The 18,202-nt window shown below is 45.6% G+C and overlaps 1 pseudogene; it reads right to left on the bottom strand.

Moving 5' to 3' along the window:
• Window positions 1-2,835: 2,835 nt before the first annotated feature.
• The window catches only part of LOC111976836 (splicing factor 3B subunit 1-like), a 15,656-nt pseudogene continuing 289 nt past the window's right edge, over window positions 2,836-18,202 (bottom strand).

Raw genomic sequence — 18,202 nt, 5'->3', positions numbered from 1 at the left:
CTTTTGGCGAACACCAAACGTGTTTGCTTTTTTCTGGCCACTCTTCCGTAAAGCCCAGCTCTGTGGAGTGTACGGTGCTTTTTTCTGGCCACTCTTCCGTAAAGCCCAGCTCTGTGGAGTGTACGGCTTAAAGTGATCCTATGGACAGATACTACAATCTCCACTGTGGAGCTTTGCAGCTCCTTCGGGGTTATCTTTGGTGTCATTGTTGCCTCTTTGATTAATGCCCTCCTTGCCTGGTCTGTGAGTTTTGGTGGGCGGCCCTCTCTTGGCAGGTTTGTTGTGGTGCCAAATTATTTCCATTTTTTAACAATGCTGCATGAGGCAAATGGTGGTCACACCAGATACTGGCTGGTTTTCTGATCTACAGCCCTACATTTTTTAAAGGTATCTGTGACCAACAGATGCATATCTGTATTCCCAGTCTTTTGAAATCCATAGATTAGGGCCTAATGCATTTATTTCAATTGACTAATTTCCTTATGAACTGTAACTCAGTAAAATCTTTGAAATTGTTGCATGTTGCATTCATATTTTTGTTCAGTGTACAATACATAGCTACCTCAATTACCTCGTACACCTGCACATTGACTCGTTACTGGTACTCCCTGTATATAGCCATGTTATTTTTACTAGTTATTTTTATTCGTTTTTTTACTATATTTATTCCTCATGTCAATATTTCTATTTTTTATCTTTAACTCTGCATTGTTGAAAATGGATCCATAAGTAAGCATTTCACTGTTAGTCTACACCTGTTTTCTACAAAGCATGTGACAAATACAATTTGATTTAATATTATTATTTTTAACTAACAGGTTTATTTCTTATCATCAATTTCAAATGCTCTTGTCCTTATGCCTTAGTCTCTGTGTACAGTATCAACAGAGATGTTTACTGTTGCCTATCTCTCTCTCAACACACACACAACCTTTTGTGCAGTCAGCAGGTAGGATACTGCATGTGTTCAGGAAGATGCACTGAGTCTATTGTGTTTTGGAGACCAAACAGGAAATGTCTCAGTCATTACCATACCTAGTTCTGGATTGATAGAGAATCAAATAACTCTTTATATGGTTACACGAGAATGGACATTTGGCACAGAACTATGGAGCACAAATGTAGCTTGTCCACTATAGTCTATTATTGTTGGGGTTACTGTTCTCTCCTGCATCTCTGATCTATTTCCTGTTGACAAAATCATAAAACCCACCTCCACCCCTAAACTAGTAGCCAGCCAGCCACACCACATCAGTCACACCAACCAACGACTACACTAAACCCTTCAGGGAACATCTGACCTGGCAAAGGCCCCACTAGTACAAAGTTGTGACTAAATGTCCCCTCCCCCTGCCATGGTCACCAGAATGGCTGACTTTTGCCTTGAGGGAGAGAATCAAACTCTTCCTTCGTACATCTTCCTAATTTATGGTGCCATATCAAGTCGGATTCTCGAAAGCGAGCAAGATTCACATTACTGATACACACTATTACTACTCGCTCCAGGGCCTCTTTCTCATCTCCCTCATCCCCCCTACCACCTCCCTACAATGGAAACCCTCCCCCACCACATATCTTTACACTTCAGCAGTATCCCCCCTTTCACCACTCTGCATAGAGACCCATGCATGCGCTGCCTTTGACCCAGTTTCCAGGCAGACTCAGACTCCACCAAGCTCATTGCTCACTCAGCTCTATGATATAGTCTGAGTCTCTTGAGGACAGTGTGTGTGTTGAGAGAGCTGAGCTCCTCTTATCAGGGCTGAATGGGAGACTGCCTGGGTGTCTGTCTGGGCGCTGGTTGCCCAGTTCAAGGACCACACTATGAAATGATCTCCATGAAGATTTGGAGCTCTTCCTTGGTGATAGGTTGACTATAGCCATGTTACAGCATGGGGACAGGACTAGGTCCACTGCCTCGCTCCACTGGCCTTATGTACCACTGATCTATTATGAAGGATGGTGCCTTTGCACCTTCCTGCATGACATCATCAGACCTTTAGAGCTGTTCTGTTAAGATACATGAGTAAGTGTTGCTTCTGGCATAAACCTGAAGGTGTCCCACAAACATATAGGGCCTGTTTCTTGGACAGATTAAGCAGTCCTGAACTAAAAAGCATGGGTAATAGAAATTCTCAATTTAAAGTGCTTTTTAGTACAAACAAATAGTGTCAGCAGTCTTTACCTATAGGCCAATAGGGGCCTTGGCCTTGATTCTCTCCCACCCACTGACTGTAGCCCAAACACACACGTCCTTTCCCAGAATCCCCATATAGCCTTAGAGGCACGCAAGCATTCGTTTCCACGTCAAAACCACAGGGCTAGCTACCCAGAGCACTCCTTCACCTTGGTCTGTTATGTCTCAGCAGGATGACAGGACCTGATAAGAGAACAAAAGGCATTATAGAGGGTTGATGTTTCCCTTTACAAACATTTCTGAACAAACTGTAGCCTTTGTAATGTAATCTTGTGCTATTTCTGGGTGAAATATAGCTAATTTGGTATGGTCGATGTTCTACGCCAGCTTGTGTACATTTAACTGCAGTAAAAAACAATCATTCATCTAAGACTAGTAGTGCCTGTGGAACATGAGGTTGTGACATGACACAAGGTGGCAAAGGCGATCTGTGTGGAATTTGAATCTGGAGAATGCTGGTATGTTCTCACATATTCCACCAAGGAGTTCTTCTCCCTCCAAGGTTATGACCATAGGCATAGGGAAAGTACCATAGGGAAAGGAAGATTGTACTTTTCATAGACCGCTTTCCATATTATTACTCCTATGAGTAGTCATGTCTCATGCTTTACTTTGACCAACTCAAAATAAAGCAGAGGTTTTATTTTATACACAAACGTTTATTCAGTCAAATAAAGCAACATTCTGATAAGAACAGGGGGGTGATCACTGATAGGCGAGCAAAGCATTGAGAAGGAACGGTCAAGGCCGGTAAAAAGAAACCATGACAATATTTTAAAGAGTTTCACTCACTGAGTTGCTTTTCCATTCCATAACAAGGCTAACTTAGAGCCTGCACTTCACTGTCTGTCATTCCTTATGGAAATGATTATAAAAGGAGAAATAAAACAAAACATACAAGCTCTAAGAAGTTGTTCCGTTTTATACACTATTTCCCTATCATACACAGTTTTTATTGTATTAAAAATGAATCTCAGGCCACAGCCACTGTGGCTGTGTTGGATACAACCACTACAAAGACAGAGGAGATAAATAATATAAAAAAATGGACCAAGTCCTATACACCAAGAGAGATAGGACAAAGAGTGAACAGAGAGAAAGAGAAGAGGGAGAGAAATCGTCAGAGAGTGAGAGAGCAGAGCAGAATCACAGGAAGTACTCCAGCTCATAGCGGAGGTAAGGGTTCTTCTCATCGTTGTAGACGTGTGGGTAATGAGCAATGAGAGCATCCTGGGAGCCGATGTAGATAGAGTTGTAGATCTTCCAGTAGACGTCTCGCACCTTCCTGGCTGGATGGAACAGACCCTGGGGAGAGGAGACTGTGTTAGAGAGTATCATCAACTCAATGGCTGTGCTACTATATTTTCATTACGTTTGTTATTTTTACTAAATATCCACAGCAGTTCTTTCATGGACGTCATAAAGGGTAGGTTTCGGTTGATAGTAATATAAGTTATCACATTTACATCCCTTTCTGGACATTTAATGTTGATTCAACACTGGGTTATTCTGGAACTAGCTTAGACATACATATATAGTAGTCTGCTACCTGTGTCAAAGCAAGGAGAACATTGATGTAGGTCAGGGGTGGGCAAACCTTGTGGCTTGCAGGCCACGTCTGGATTTCGAAAGTCGGATGTCCACAGATTTTTTGGGGACCGGCCATTTAAATTTGGCCAGCCGGATGCGGCCCATAGGCCGTAGTTCGCCCACCCTTGATGAAGGCAGTAGTGAAAGTAGTTACCTGTAGGCAATACTGCAGCATGCGGCAGGGGCCGATGGCCACCCTGAGGCCTTCCAAGGCCCCCATCACAGCCTGGATGACGTGGGGCGACGTCTCAAACACGTTGGGCCACACATAGTTGAGCAGGTGGTTGAGAGAGTCTTCACAGCCGAAGCCGTAGACGCCCAGGGACATGTGCTGCACCACGGCACTGGCTGTCTGTCTGTGGACCAAGTCTCTGTAAGGAGAGAAAGTGGAGAAACAGGGTTAACATGGGTCCAATCAAAAGGTGGAAAGGGCCTTCAGGAAGTATTCAGACCCATTCACCTTTTCAAAATGTTGTTACATTACAGCCTTATTATAAATTGGATTAAATAAATGTTTTGTCAGCAATCTCTACACACCACCCCATAATGACGAAGCGAAAATGGTTTTAGAAATGTTAGCAAATGTATTAAAAAAACAAATACCTTTAGATAAGTATTCAGACCCTTTGCTATGAGACTCGAAATTGAGCTCAGGTGCATCCTGTTTCCATTGATCATCCTTGACATGTTTCTACAACTTGATTGGAGTCCACCTGTGGTAAATTCAATTGATTGGACATGATTTGGAATGGGACCCACCTGTCTATATAAGGTCCCACAGTTGACAGTGCATGTCAGAGCAAAAGCCAAGCCATGAGGTCGACGGAATTGTCCATAGCGCTCAGAGACAGGATTTTGTCGAGGCACAGATCTGGGGAAGGGTACCAAAGGTCCCTAAAAACACAGTGGCCTCCATCATTCTTAAATGGAAGAAGTTTGGAACTACCAAGACACTTCCTAGAGCTGGCCACCCGGCCAAACTGAGCAATTGGGGGAGAAGAGCCTTAGTCAGGGAGGTGACCAAGAACCCGATGGCCGCTGACAGAGCTCTAGAGTTCCTCTGTGGAGATGGGAGAACCTTCCAGAAGGACAACCATCTCTGGTGCACTCCCACTAATCAGGCCTTTATGGTAGACTGGCCAGACAGAGGCCACTCCTCAGTAAAAGGCACATGACAACCTGCTTGGAGTTTGCCAAAAGGCACCTAAAGACGAGAAACAAGATTCTCTGGTCTGATGAAACCAAGTTTGAACTCTTTGGCCTGACTGCAAAGCATCACGTCTGGAAGAAACCTGGCACCATCCCTACGATGAAGCATGGTGGTGGCAGCATCATCATCATGCTGTGGGGATGTTTTTCAGCAGCTGGGACTGGGAGACTAGTCAGGATCGAGGGAAAGATGAATGGAGCAAAGTACAGAGATCCTTGATGAAAACCTGCTCCAGAGCACTTAGGACCACAGCCAAGACAATGCAGGAGTGACTTCGGGACAAGTCTCTAATTGTCCTTGAGTGGCCCAGCCAGAACCCAGACTTGAACCTGATCGAACATCTCTGGAGAGACCTGAAAATAGCTGTGCAGCAACGCTCCCGATCCAACCTGACAGAGCTTGAGAGGATCTGCAGAGAGTAATGGGAGAAACTCACCAAATACAGGTGTGCCATGCTTGTAGTGTCATACCCAAGAAGACTCGAGGCTGTAATCACTGCCAAAGGTGCTTCAACAAAGTACTGAGTAAAGGGTCTGAATACTTATGTAAATGTGATATTTCCGTTTTTTAAATCTTTTTTATTAGTTAGCAAAAATATCTAAACTTGTTTTTGCTTTGTCATTATGAGCTATTGTGTGTAGATTGAGGGGGGGAAACGATTTAATCAATTTTGGAATAAGGCTGTAACATAACAACATGTGGAAAGTCAAGGGGTCTGAATACTTTCCAAATGCACTGTATATTCTAAGACTGAGGGTGAAATCCTCATTGACAATGAATTACATTTTACTTTGTAACCAACGGGTGCAGGGTGAGAACAGAAGTGAAATGATGTCACATCTGCCAGTTCTCATGTTGGTGTCCATCTAGCGAAGTACTAGCCCTGATCTGACCACTGATAGGTCGAACAGGCGAGAATGATTCGCAGGCATAATACCACCAAGTCAACTGCCTGCCAACACTGTTGACATACAGGGCTGAAGCTCATGGCTAGTTGTTAAATGTACTGCTTGTAGATATAATGAATACTTATTAGGAGGGAAATGTTATGTTTATCTGAGTAGTGAAGGAGTTCATTGAGTTACTAGAACTTAAGCCATAACATCACAATGCAGTCCTTTCACCTGTCCATCAGTGCATCCTCCAGCAGAGGTGTGACAGCGTAAATGTAGTCCTTGCCCATCTCCCCAATGTACTCAAACAGGAAGGAGAGGGACTTGAGCACGCCGTTCTGCACGTTGAGCTCTGGCACGCGGTACTCATTCATGAGCGCGGGGAGCACGGTGAAGGGAGAACAGGTCTCAGCCACGATGGCGATGGCTACGGTGGTACATACTCTGTTCTGACGCTCCTGAACCTTCAGGTTGTTTAGTAGTGTGGCCAGCACGTCATGGGGTCTGGAGGGGGAGAGAGGGGTCAGGAGGTCACCCACATGCTAAATCAGTGCACATTAAAAACCACAACAGCAAAACAGAATATGACCAAGCACAATTGAAAATGCTCACATTTGGGAGGGGAAAACATTCAATTGAACACAACGTCCTTGAGCAGACATTTCATTTCCAAACAGAATCCCTAATAGATGAAACTGTGAGGATGGTATGGGCATGAATTAGCCAGAGACTGGAGCACTCACCCGATAGCCTTGGCGATGTATCCAAAGGTGTTGACAGTGGCTCTGCGGATGGCCTTCTTGTGGGCCTTCAGGAGCTCCAGCAGCTCAAAACAGATCCGCATCCATTCCCTGGCCGACACGTACTCGGCACCCCTACACAGACAGAGCAGGGTAGGAGTTAGAACATGGTTGATGAAACATCTACTAGTATATCAATTTCTGCACATATGAGTAGGCGTCAGGCTTTCTCAATTCATCTTTCCCAGAGGGAACTCGGACCTTCTCCAATACGGTTGAGAAGGAGGAGACAGGATGTCGAGGAAAGTCGAATTGAGAGTCAAAGATTGAAATATGCAAGGCCATCATCACACACATACCTGTCAGCAATCCTGCCCACCAGGTCAATACAGTTCTCCTGCACCTTCTCATGTCTGTTCTTCAAGATTGGCGTCAGGCGCGGCAGCAGGTCTTTGATTGGTGGAGTCATCTTATGCATGCCTATGAATGACAGGAAAGACAACCAATCAGATGTCTGGATGCATATCAACCAGTTTTACTCTTACCACCACTACTATTACCATAACCACTCTTCTAATGTTAATGCTGTTGAACCCTCTGTACAGACCAACCCATGTTCTTCACTGAACTCAACTAACCCAATTCATTCATAGGCATTTCTCTTCCAACTTGAGTGCTTTCTCATAAATAATTGCAGCGTATGTTTCAGGAAGCGAGAGGAATGGTGTCCTGAGCTATAACAGGGGGAATAAATTGCATTTTGGAAGACACTAAATGCCAATTGACTTTTCATTTGTAACCAACGGGTGCAGGGTGAGAACAGAAGTGAAATGATGTCACATCTGCCAGTTCTCGTGTTGGTGTCAATCTAGCGAAGTACTAGCCCTGATCTGACCACTGATAGGTCGAACAGGCGAGAATGATTCGCAAAGAGAAGACAGGTGTAGTAGTGAGAGGGTGATGTTTACGTACCGATGACGTTGACGATGGCCTTGAGAGCACCGAGGATGCTTCCCAGTACTTCAGGATACTCCTCTCCTAGGTACTCATATAACACCACTCCCAGATGACCCATCAGCTTCTCCTGTTGAGGGGAGAAAGAGAGGTTTAGAAAGGAAGAGAAACCCTGCACATCTTTAATGACGTTCGTAGCAAAGTTTGTGAGTGAGAGAGTACGAGTGTGTGTCTGTTTGAGTCAGTCTAACCTCCTGGCAGGTCTTCATGACCACGGCGGTGCGGGAGATGAGGTCAGCAGCCTGCTGGCGGACCTTGGCAGACTTGTTGTTGAGACGCCACAGTACCGTACCACAGATCTGAGGCAGGTAGGGCTTCACCCTCTTCCCCAGGGCATTCACCACCGTGCCAAACCCGTTCAGCATTACAGAGTCCTACACAGGGTCAGAGGTCAACTAGAGTTAGTCATAGTCTACACAGGTAGGCTAATGGACAGTGTCTGCGTTCAAAATGGCATCCTATTCCCTATATACTGCACTACATTTGACCAAAGCCTATAGGGCTCTGGTTTAAACGGAATAGTATGCCATTTCAGACTCAGATGCTTACCCATTCCAATCAATATGAATCTCCCATCAAACTACCAGAAGTACACACTGCTGTTCAGACACGGATAACTTGTTTCATCACAGGCTTTACAAAATGTCTATCTGAACATTCCCCAACGTTATGTTCCTAACGTTATACCCTGAGCCAGGTTCAGTCGGCAAACATTCTGAAACCTTGCAGATAGAAATGTGATGAATAGAGCTGACACGATTCCTTATTCTACAGGTCATGAAGGCATATTTGTTCTACATAAACCATTTCTATCTGAACGTTCCACAACTGTTCCTCGCTGAACGTGCCCCTGGTCTCACCTCGGTGGTCTGTTCCTGGAAGGCGTACAGGATGCCGTCGATCAGCTGCTCCTCCAGCTTGTGGTCGATGTCAGCAGCTCCCAGGTTCCCCATGATCTTCTCTATGGTCTCCATCACCATCTTCCTGTACTGCTCTGCCTCGTCCTTCAGGTCATCTACTATACGAGAGATGATCTCTGCTGCTCCCACCTTATTGGCCAGCTCCACTGTGGTGTCCACCAGCTAGAAGATGGGCAGACACAGGGAAGAGGTTAGCTCACAGACCCCAAAAACACCAGTCATAAATGAACTATGACCGGATTTTAATGTTAGCCAGTTGTTGTATTTCTTTGTATTTTACCAGTTTATCCCATTGAGGCTAAAATATATATTTTATTGTCATAAAATTGACTACAACTGATTTATGATTAGTTAAACATTTAGTTTAGATCTGTAATCAAGCCAGTCAGCATAAGGGATATGCATGGAGTCGTTCGTGTTTGAGCTGTGTCTGTACCTACCTGTCTGTAGTTGCGTCTGTCCAGGGCCATCCTGTGCTGCCAGAAGTGCTTGAAGAAGGGAGGCAGGATCTCTGTCTTGATGTAGTTGGCCTCCACACCGTCAGTACCACAACACTGTTTCACCACCTGGAAGAGAGGGGGAACAGGGGTTAGAAACAGGCCACACATACACCAATTCAGTTTGAAGTGTAATACGTAGCATGTGTAACTTATTTTCGTTCTGGAAATGTAACCAACAGGTGCAGGGTGAGAACAGAAGTGAACTGGATGTCAGATCTGCCAGTTCTCATGTTAGTGTCCATCTAGCGAAGTACTAGCTCTGATCTGATAGGTGGAACAAGCGAGAATGAGACGAGCACACACACACACACACGCGCGCAGCCTCCCTCACCTTGAGCACGATCTTCTTCATCTCCTCGTCAGGGGACTGGAACTCTCTGATGAGGATCAGCATGACCTCTCTGGTGTAGTAGTTAGCATACTCAGCATCCATCAGAGGGATCAGGTAGCCAATGGCCTTCAGGAACGCAGCCAGACCCTGGAACCCAGAGGGGAAAGAGAGGGAGGTTTAACTCAGTTACCAGGTCTACACAGCCAAGATACTCTGATAAAGTTGAATGTGACTTCAGGTAAACTTGTATTAACTAGTTATTTTAAGAATGTAACCAACGTGTGCAGGGGGAGAACAGAAGTGAAATGATGTCACATCTGCCAGTTCTCATGTTGGTGTCAATCTAGCGAAGTACTAGCCCTGATCTGACCACTGATAGGTCGAACAGGCGAGAATGATTCGCAGGCATGTAAAGGCAATGGGTCCTCAACAGTTTGGCCCTGCAGTGTTTTGTCCTCACCTTTCCTCTGTGCTGTCTGATACCCTTCCACAGGGGTTTGAGTACGGAGTCAAAGGACTCGATACCGTAGGGAGTGGCAGCCTCCGCCAGGGCAGCAATGGCCAGGGCACTGATGGTCCGCACCTTCTGCTGCTCATCCACCAGACCTGAGGGGGGCGCAGACAGTAAAGGTCAGTAAGAGATCATATTTTATCCTTCCTGGTAGTGTGTTAAGTGACCATGTGTGAAATGCACTTAAAAAGCCAATGAACTTGAAAAAGCACACATTTAAAAAATAAAAATAAAAACGCTAAACTACGAATCACATTTACTAGACCGTAACTCCCAAAAATAGCAAAATAACTATTACTATATAGTAGAAAACTAAACTACCTCATCAAGTCACATACTATCTGTGTCGCTCCCTCAGCTCACCATGCTCGATGATCTCCACCAGACTCCTCAGATGGGGCAGGATGGCACAGCCCATGAGGATGGCGATCTGCTGGACAATCTTGATGCCCGTGTGGCGGGCCTGCCATGACTTCTTGCTCTTACACACAGCCTTGAGGAAGGGCAGCAGGGAGGGGATACCCAGAGCGGACGCTACGACAGCGAAAGCTCTGGCTGTTGTATTTCTGACATACTCGTCCATGTTGTCAATATCAGGCCTCATGGTGGAGATCATAGTGGCCAGGCCGGCAGCCTAGAAGGGGAGGGAAGGAGAGAGACATGGAAAGAGATCAACAGATTAATTGGTGTTCATGACACTGCTTGCATAGACAGCATAGACAGCTTTTTCTAATGTGGTTTCAGGAGAGAATTTTTTCTCTCTCTACTCGCTGTAGGAATGTAACCAACGGGTGCAGGGTGAGAACAGAAATGGATGTCAAATCGGCTAGTTCTCGTGCTGGTTTTTCAGCTAGCGAAGTACTAGCCCTGATCTGACCACGGACAGGTCCAACAGGCATATTACCTAACTGTGGTGGGCGTGGGAGTACATTATAGGTCTGGGAGTGGGGCTCACCTTGGCCAAGTTAGAGATGATCTCTCTGCCCTCCACTCTGGCGTAGTAATCTTCATCAATCAGCAGGGGCTCAATCACCACCAGGATCTGGGGAACAGAGAGTCAGTTAGTGAACCACACACAGTGCCAATCTCAGCACAGGAGACATATTGTAACAGAGTCAGTGAGTGAGTACTGCCACTCTCACACACACACACACACACACTGACCCACCTTGTGTACGTATGGGCGGACGAGATCGTCCAGCTTGTAGAGGATGCGGTCGATGACCTTGACCAGTAGGTGGCGCTCCTGGTCCTCCAGAGTAGGAGACATGAGCAGGGGCAGGATCTGGTTGAACAGGGGCCCTGCTCCAAACTCCCTCGCCTTGTCTGTGATCTGACGCAGGGCAGCCTGAAAAGAGATGCAAGGGGGTTAGACTGGGTGATTGACATTTCAGTGGTGAGAGTTACACACCAAAAGGAAGATGGAGTAAAGACCATAGAGATACAATATAACACTAGAGTAGCCTATGTCATAAACCTTCATAGCTCGTAGAATGTGCGGGTAATGGCAGCCATCTCGGTCAGGGAAAGTTCAATTTTTTATTCTGTGGTCAAGACTTATGAGGACAGGTGGCCTCACCTTTCTCATGGGAGGTGTTCCGTTCTTGTCTTCAGCAGCAGTTTCATGATCTTACGCTCCTTCTGTTCCTCTGGGCTCAGAGTGGACTCATCTACCTCAACCAGCAGTTTATCAAAGTACTGGATGTCATCTGGTTTTAGGAAAGGCAGGTTCCACTGGGCTGGTCGTTGATCTGCTTCATGGACGCGGTCCTCCTGCTGCATGTGGAAGCCCGTCATGCCCCCCATGGGGGTGGGTGGCAGACAGCTTCCGGGCCGGGGTACGGAATGGGCACATAGCCTGCTGGTGGGGGAAGGACCTGTGGAGGAGGTGGGGATGAAACATCAAAGTACTGTTCACTTACTATACCGTTAACTTATTTACAGTACAGTTTACTCTTTTTTTGTGTACAGGATTGAGGTCTTAAAAAAAACACCTTGATGTCTTCAGTAAGAGACACGCCATTGTGGGGAACTGAACCCAGAGAGACAGAACGTGACACTGACCCAGTGACCAGAGACAGACTGTCCTGTTCCAACTCGTTATGGTATCATCACTGACGACTATTCACTTACTTAATATAGGTATTAGATGTGATTTCTCCATTGTGCTGGTGAGTGTGAGAGTCTACTCTACCTTGTATCCCTCTGGGAACATGGCGTCCAGCTCATCGTCTGTGAGTGGTCGGTTTCTCTCATCGATCTCCTCTCTCCCAACGCCATGCCTGCAGCTGCTCTGGGGTCATGCTCATCAGGTGACCTGACAGGATAGGAAACACATACATAATGTAAAACACGCCTCAACCTAGTATCACGACTTAGTGGGACATTCTACTACTTCTATTACTAGTAATTTATATTACTAATAAATGAACAAAGTACGTAATAGCAAACATGATTTGCCAACGGTTATCAGTATTTTAAAATGATTATTCTACCTCTAAATTGAAAATGGTTGAGATGTAGGTTAGGTCATTGACAGTACCTGGAGAGGGAGTGGCCATATTCATGGCAGGGGTTCCAATGGGAGTCTTCCCAGGGGTCATCAGTGGAGTGGAGAGCCCATCTGGCTGGCAGGGGTCTCGTCCCAACGGGACTTCCTCTTACTGGCCCCGGGGTGGGGGTCTCTCCCACCGACTCGTCTCCTCTGTCTGTACGGGAGTCTCGGCCCAACCACTACCATGACCATGGGGTCTCCCTCTCAGTCTTTGGGGGTCTCGTCCCAACGGTTTTTGCGCACGCTGCCTGTGGCTCCCCCATGTCCGGGGGTGGTGTGTCCCGGTGTGTCCCCTCTGCCTGGGGTGGCTGCTCCGGCCGGGGTGTGGCTGGGGGTTGGGTCCCACATCCGGGAGCTGGGAGTGGCCCCTGGGGTCTCGCTGCCCTTATTCCTGCCAGGGGTCTCGTCCCAGCGGCTGTTGGAGGGGGTGTGGCCAGGGGTGTGTCCTGGGGTCTGCTGTGGAGAGAGCGAGAGAGAAAGAGTCAGGGGATAAAGGGATCAATGAGTTCTTACAGACCAGAAATGAAGCCAGGTTGATGTCCTTAGTTCCACTAGGAGCATAAAAAATTATATTTAAGGCAAGACAGAAATAAACTGCCCCAAAAACAAACACTTGGTCCTATATAATTTTCTGATCAAACACTAGCTCGCACCAAGTCACAGTAAGGATACAAACTTGATTGATCTGATCAGCTAAGATAATAGGTTTTACCTCAGCAGCCTGGTCAGCCTGGTCCCAGCTAGACATCTTCTTGGGTGTGCCGGCGTTGCTGGGGGTCCCTGATTGGTCCTGTTTCTCGGCCGTCTGGTCCCAGCGGCGTTTGCGCTTGGCGGCAGCGGCGGCGGCAGCAGCCTGGGAGGCAGCAGAGCCGTTGACAGCCTTCAGGTCTCCCGTCTTGGCCTTTTCTGCCATCTGCTGACGGATCTCTTTCTGCATAAAGGGAGAGAAGAGAGGGTGAGAACACGAACCAGAGACTAACCACAACACAACAGAGGAAAGTTTCCCTTGAGCTTTGTAGGACGGAAGTCTATTAAAGGCAACAAAACCCCACACTGAACAGACCCACATAATGAAATATTCTTATTATATATTATAACCCTCTATGATTTGATTTGGATACACCACTAATAGACACATTACCTGAAGACAAAGTTATGCCCTTGAGCTAAACCACAAAGGGGGTATATCTGGTCTGTCTTACCTCCTCTTTGGTCAGGTGCTGCTCCTTCATGACATCCATGTACGACCTGGACTGCAGCTTTGGGTCCGGCGTTTTACCCCCTGCGCGAGAGAGCACCAACAAGACACAGGGCAGCCGATTAGAACACGCCCCAGGACCCGGATTCATAACACACACACAGCAAGTAAAACACAGCCAGCTCAGCTAGGCCCTCACTTCTTTAGAAACTTTTACTGTATTAGTTCCTTAAGCTGAATCACAACAAGACAACCCTAGATACACAACATACAGGCAGTCCTCTCTTGCTTGCCTTACATACAAACATAGCTGAATAAAAAAACAACAGGCAGATACATTGAGAAAGAGCTGAGGTGGGGTTTTTTCTTTCTTTTAAGGAGATAACAGGCGAGGATAAAGCCATCACTGATGCAGGGGTCCTGGGCTGTGCTCTCCAGAATACGTACACTTTCAGTGCCAAGGGTCCTTCTGCAGTCAGACTTCAACCGGCAGAAAAGAAGCCTAGAAAATGTCTCTTTACCATTAGTAACACTTTGGAAAAGGGTTGGAACTCACACACATAAGCATACCACCTGTGATTTGTTTTTTTACGTCACAAAAGAAAAATCCTCCTGGGGCTCAAACTTCAAAATTAAAATAATTTAAATATTCCCCAGAGTGCGAATTACTGATAGCATTTTAAGAAAATGAAGTCAAGATTTTTTTTAACCAAATCTAGGAATGTTCTGTGAGATAAATGTGTAGCTACTTTATGTAACCCAGGGCAGGGAGAGTATATCTATATATATATGTAGTTACACGTATACCTGAGGGGCAGTGGAGGCAACTTTTAGATCCGTACGATCAATACCTTAGTTTCAGGGGAACAGGCCACATGCTACTGAACCGTTGCTAGTTTGACCTTGGAGTCCACTGCTATTCCAACTTCCTAAATGTAGATCTTGACTTCCTTTTTAGAAAAATGTTTTAAAAATATATATATTATGAATTACAAGATAAATCTAAAGCAAAAGACCACCATAAAATGGCAGAGGTTTCAATTTAATTCTATAAAAATAAGTCTTTGGTAGAAGACAAAATAAAAGGTTGTTGGGGTAGAGGTTTGTTGAGGTATAGCTGCTTTTCCCCCACCCAGACAGACAACCAGCCAGTGGACCCTGACAAAACTGACAAGCGCACACTTCTGTCTGTTCACCATAACCTACACAGGATGAGTTGCTGCACCCTTAAGAGACTGCAGTACAGGACTGGCAAAGCAGTACTGCTGTAGGAGAGAAATTAAGGACAGTTAGTATGGGCCTGTGGAATTGCGGCACACAGATTTCTTGATATGTTTCTATTTTACAAAGATGTAAAATAGAAATATATTTACACAACATCTTTGTATATGACAGAGCTGTCTACATGCAGGCTTGATACAGGCCTACCCAGACTACATAGAGGCACTGAGGCCACTTCATCTCAGAAAAGAGACATGGGTGCTTCAGCCGCTACAAACAAATTGTTGCATTGTGTAGATAAATACCTTAAACCTATTCTAGAAGGTGTGTGTTTAGTTAATCAAATGCTCAATGGCTAGTCAAGCCGTATTCTGAGAGATAGGCCCTCCTTGTTTAACTGATGGACTATTCAGTTCATTTAGGCTTGTGAAAATAGCTAGTTGACGGCTCCTTGCCCCTGTGAGGGGTAAGGGGCAAGACAAGCCCGTTGCCAAAGATTAAACCGCAATTGTAATTCACTCTATTAAATCACACACTTGAGTCCAAGTTATGACGCCTGAACCGACTTGGACCAAAAGCCATTTAAATGTGCGATGAAATCTGAGACCATAACTCAGTAATGTTGATGACACACACACACAGAAACTGTAGTGCCGTTGTAAGTGTCATAATTTGTGACGTCCTGTTCTTTTCTAATGGAAGTTCCCCAACACATAGAAGTCTGACAAGCCAACAGTGGTGGTAACTGACCATAAGCCTGCACAATGATATACTGTAGTGGAGTGAAGGAAGGGCCACTTGGAAGAAAAGGGGTGGTCTGATTGCATTGCTCATTTGATGTGTTCTTGTTCTACACAGAAATATTTCAGATCTGTACCCAGGTGGTCTGCTATCTAGGGGTTTTCAGTGACTTGGAGCCAAGCTTCATACAGCCAGCACGTTTCTGAGGTGGTGTGTGTGTGTGTGGGGTCATTGTGTTCCCGCCTACTGGGCACAGCAGGGTGCGGCATATTGCATGAGCAGGTGAATTACCCCAAAGTTGACCATCAAACCCATATAGAGGTTTATTTTCTTTGCTACTCACATTACTTAATACCTTTCTTAAGAGTAAGACAGTTCTTTCCACCATCAGTACATGAGATAGCCACATGGGTATGTTAACCCTTCGAGACACACACAAGCTACCTGCCACCCATGTAGTGTTAGGTACGAAAGTCTAACCAAGACAACGGCAAACCACCTCTCCCTAAAACAAAATGGAACCCCTCACTGGCAGACATTTATTTTATACTACTTAAATCCTGTTTACAATTATTGTCATTTTCCAAGAAGAAGAAAAAAACGTGTATCTGCATCGCAGACCGTTTGCCTCAAAGCAAAGAGATTTTATTGAGAGGAAATTATGAGTGATAAAAGGAGCAGTGACAAGAGAACCAACCGCCCTCGGGCCAGGAAAGATTACCACGGGAAGGTCTTAGTCTGGGGAGCAAGCCGTTGCACAGTGCTCGAAGGGCTAAGCAACAAGAGGTGGGTTGAAACCCTTGAAAGGCAGCCATGGGATAAGGGAGAGAGGGTATAACATGAACAGGGGAGGACACTATGGAGGGGTGAAATTTACCGTCTGCAAAGGGGTCGAGTCGCTCCGGAGAGATGATCATCTGTCGTCGTCTGGCCTTGTACTCGTCCTCACGCTCTGCAATCTTGGCGGGTCTGTGCTCGGCGAACGGGTCGTACTGAGAGGAGAGAGAACACAGCATGTTACAATACATGTCATCATGGTAAACAGACATTTAATGTGAGAACTAGCCATAATAAAATGTCTATGACAAGATAGTAGCAGGATAATTAAGCAAATCCAAAACTTTTGCAATAAGGTTCAGTAATAGGTTCTCTGTCAGGTTTGAACTCAAAAGTAGAATTCTACACTTATTGCAAAAGCTGGAGAGGGAGATGGTGTTACTGGGACTAACCTGTTCGTCTGACTGTGGTATTGCATTGAGTATAGCCACCGGAGCGTGATACCCCGGTTTCTTCTGTCCAAGTAGACTTGTTGAAGAGTCCTCCTCGTCATCCTGAAAATAAGAGAGAGAAGAGTCTGGTCAAGCCTAGCCACTTAAGGCAGACTCTCCCAGCTCGCAGACAACAAGACATAATGGAGTAGTCAACGGCATTAAAAATATGACACTGGAATAGCTGACGCCTGACCCCTAGGAAGAGAAGGAGGATGTCAGTGTTGCAGACAACATAAAACACTTTTATTTGACCATTTTCAAAGTTAAAAAGAAAACAAACAAGCATACATACACATACATCAAAACACAGGACTTGACGTGCAACACTTACATCCTCCTGTTCATTGGCAGCAATGGAGGTGACATATCCAGCGAAGCGGCTGTCACTGCCACCATAGATCTCCTGGTCGTAATATCCAGTTGAGTCCAGGCCCACACCCTGATCTGCTCCCTCCTCCACCAGGGCAGCCTTCATGCCCTGGATCTCCAGGATCTGGGCCTCAATGTCTGGGGACAGGGGGGAAGAATAACACAACAGTCATTGACTTTCAGGGTGTTGAAAAATATGTACAAACGCATCACCTAAGATAAAGCATATTATCAAATGAGAATGAACAAAACTCAAATAGCATCAGCAGTAGTGATAAGCTACATATTTCCTTTAAAAAAATCTACTATTGCATTGTAATCAATTAGTATGCTTGTATAGCACGCATTAGCTCTCATCTGTGCTCAAATCGATCGCTGTGTTGACAAAGTAACTAGGGCAGCATTTCCGACATTCGGTTCTGGGGACCCCAAGGGGGGCACGTTTTTGCCCTAGGAATACACAGCCGATTCAAATAATCAAATCTTGATGATTAGTTGATTTTGTGAAGCGCTAGGGATAAAACCTTAACCTGCAGCCCTTGCTTGGGTTCCCCAGGACCGAGTTTGGGAAACGCTGACCTAGGGCCTGCTAAATTTGTTTCAATTTGAGCGCAATCAGACCGTGCTGGCTGGACAAAGATTAGATCATCCAAATAACGTTGGCTATCATAGCTACAAAATGTATTCATGATGTGTGTAATCTGGAACACGTCAAACGTTACGATACTAGGATCAGTGCGGTGTCTGTCCGACATCATGCCATACTTCCAACGCCATTTTAGTTTCTACAACAACACGACGTTGTTAAATAAATCTAGCCATATCTATACCATAGCAAGTTTCTTATAGCAACATCTACACAAATAGTATAATTGAAGAGCATACTGATCAAGGAAATCATGGTTGTAGAAATGTTGTATTGTCTAGCTAGCCTAGCAGTTG

This window comes from Salvelinus sp. IW2-2015, linkage group LG2, assembly GCF_002910315.2.
Source record: "Salvelinus sp. IW2-2015 linkage group LG2, ASM291031v2, whole genome shotgun sequence".
Taxonomy (NCBI): Eukaryota; Metazoa; Chordata; class Actinopteri; order Salmoniformes; family Salmonidae; genus Salvelinus; species Salvelinus sp. IW2-2015.
This window is presented reverse-complemented; position numbering and strand designations above follow the sequence as displayed.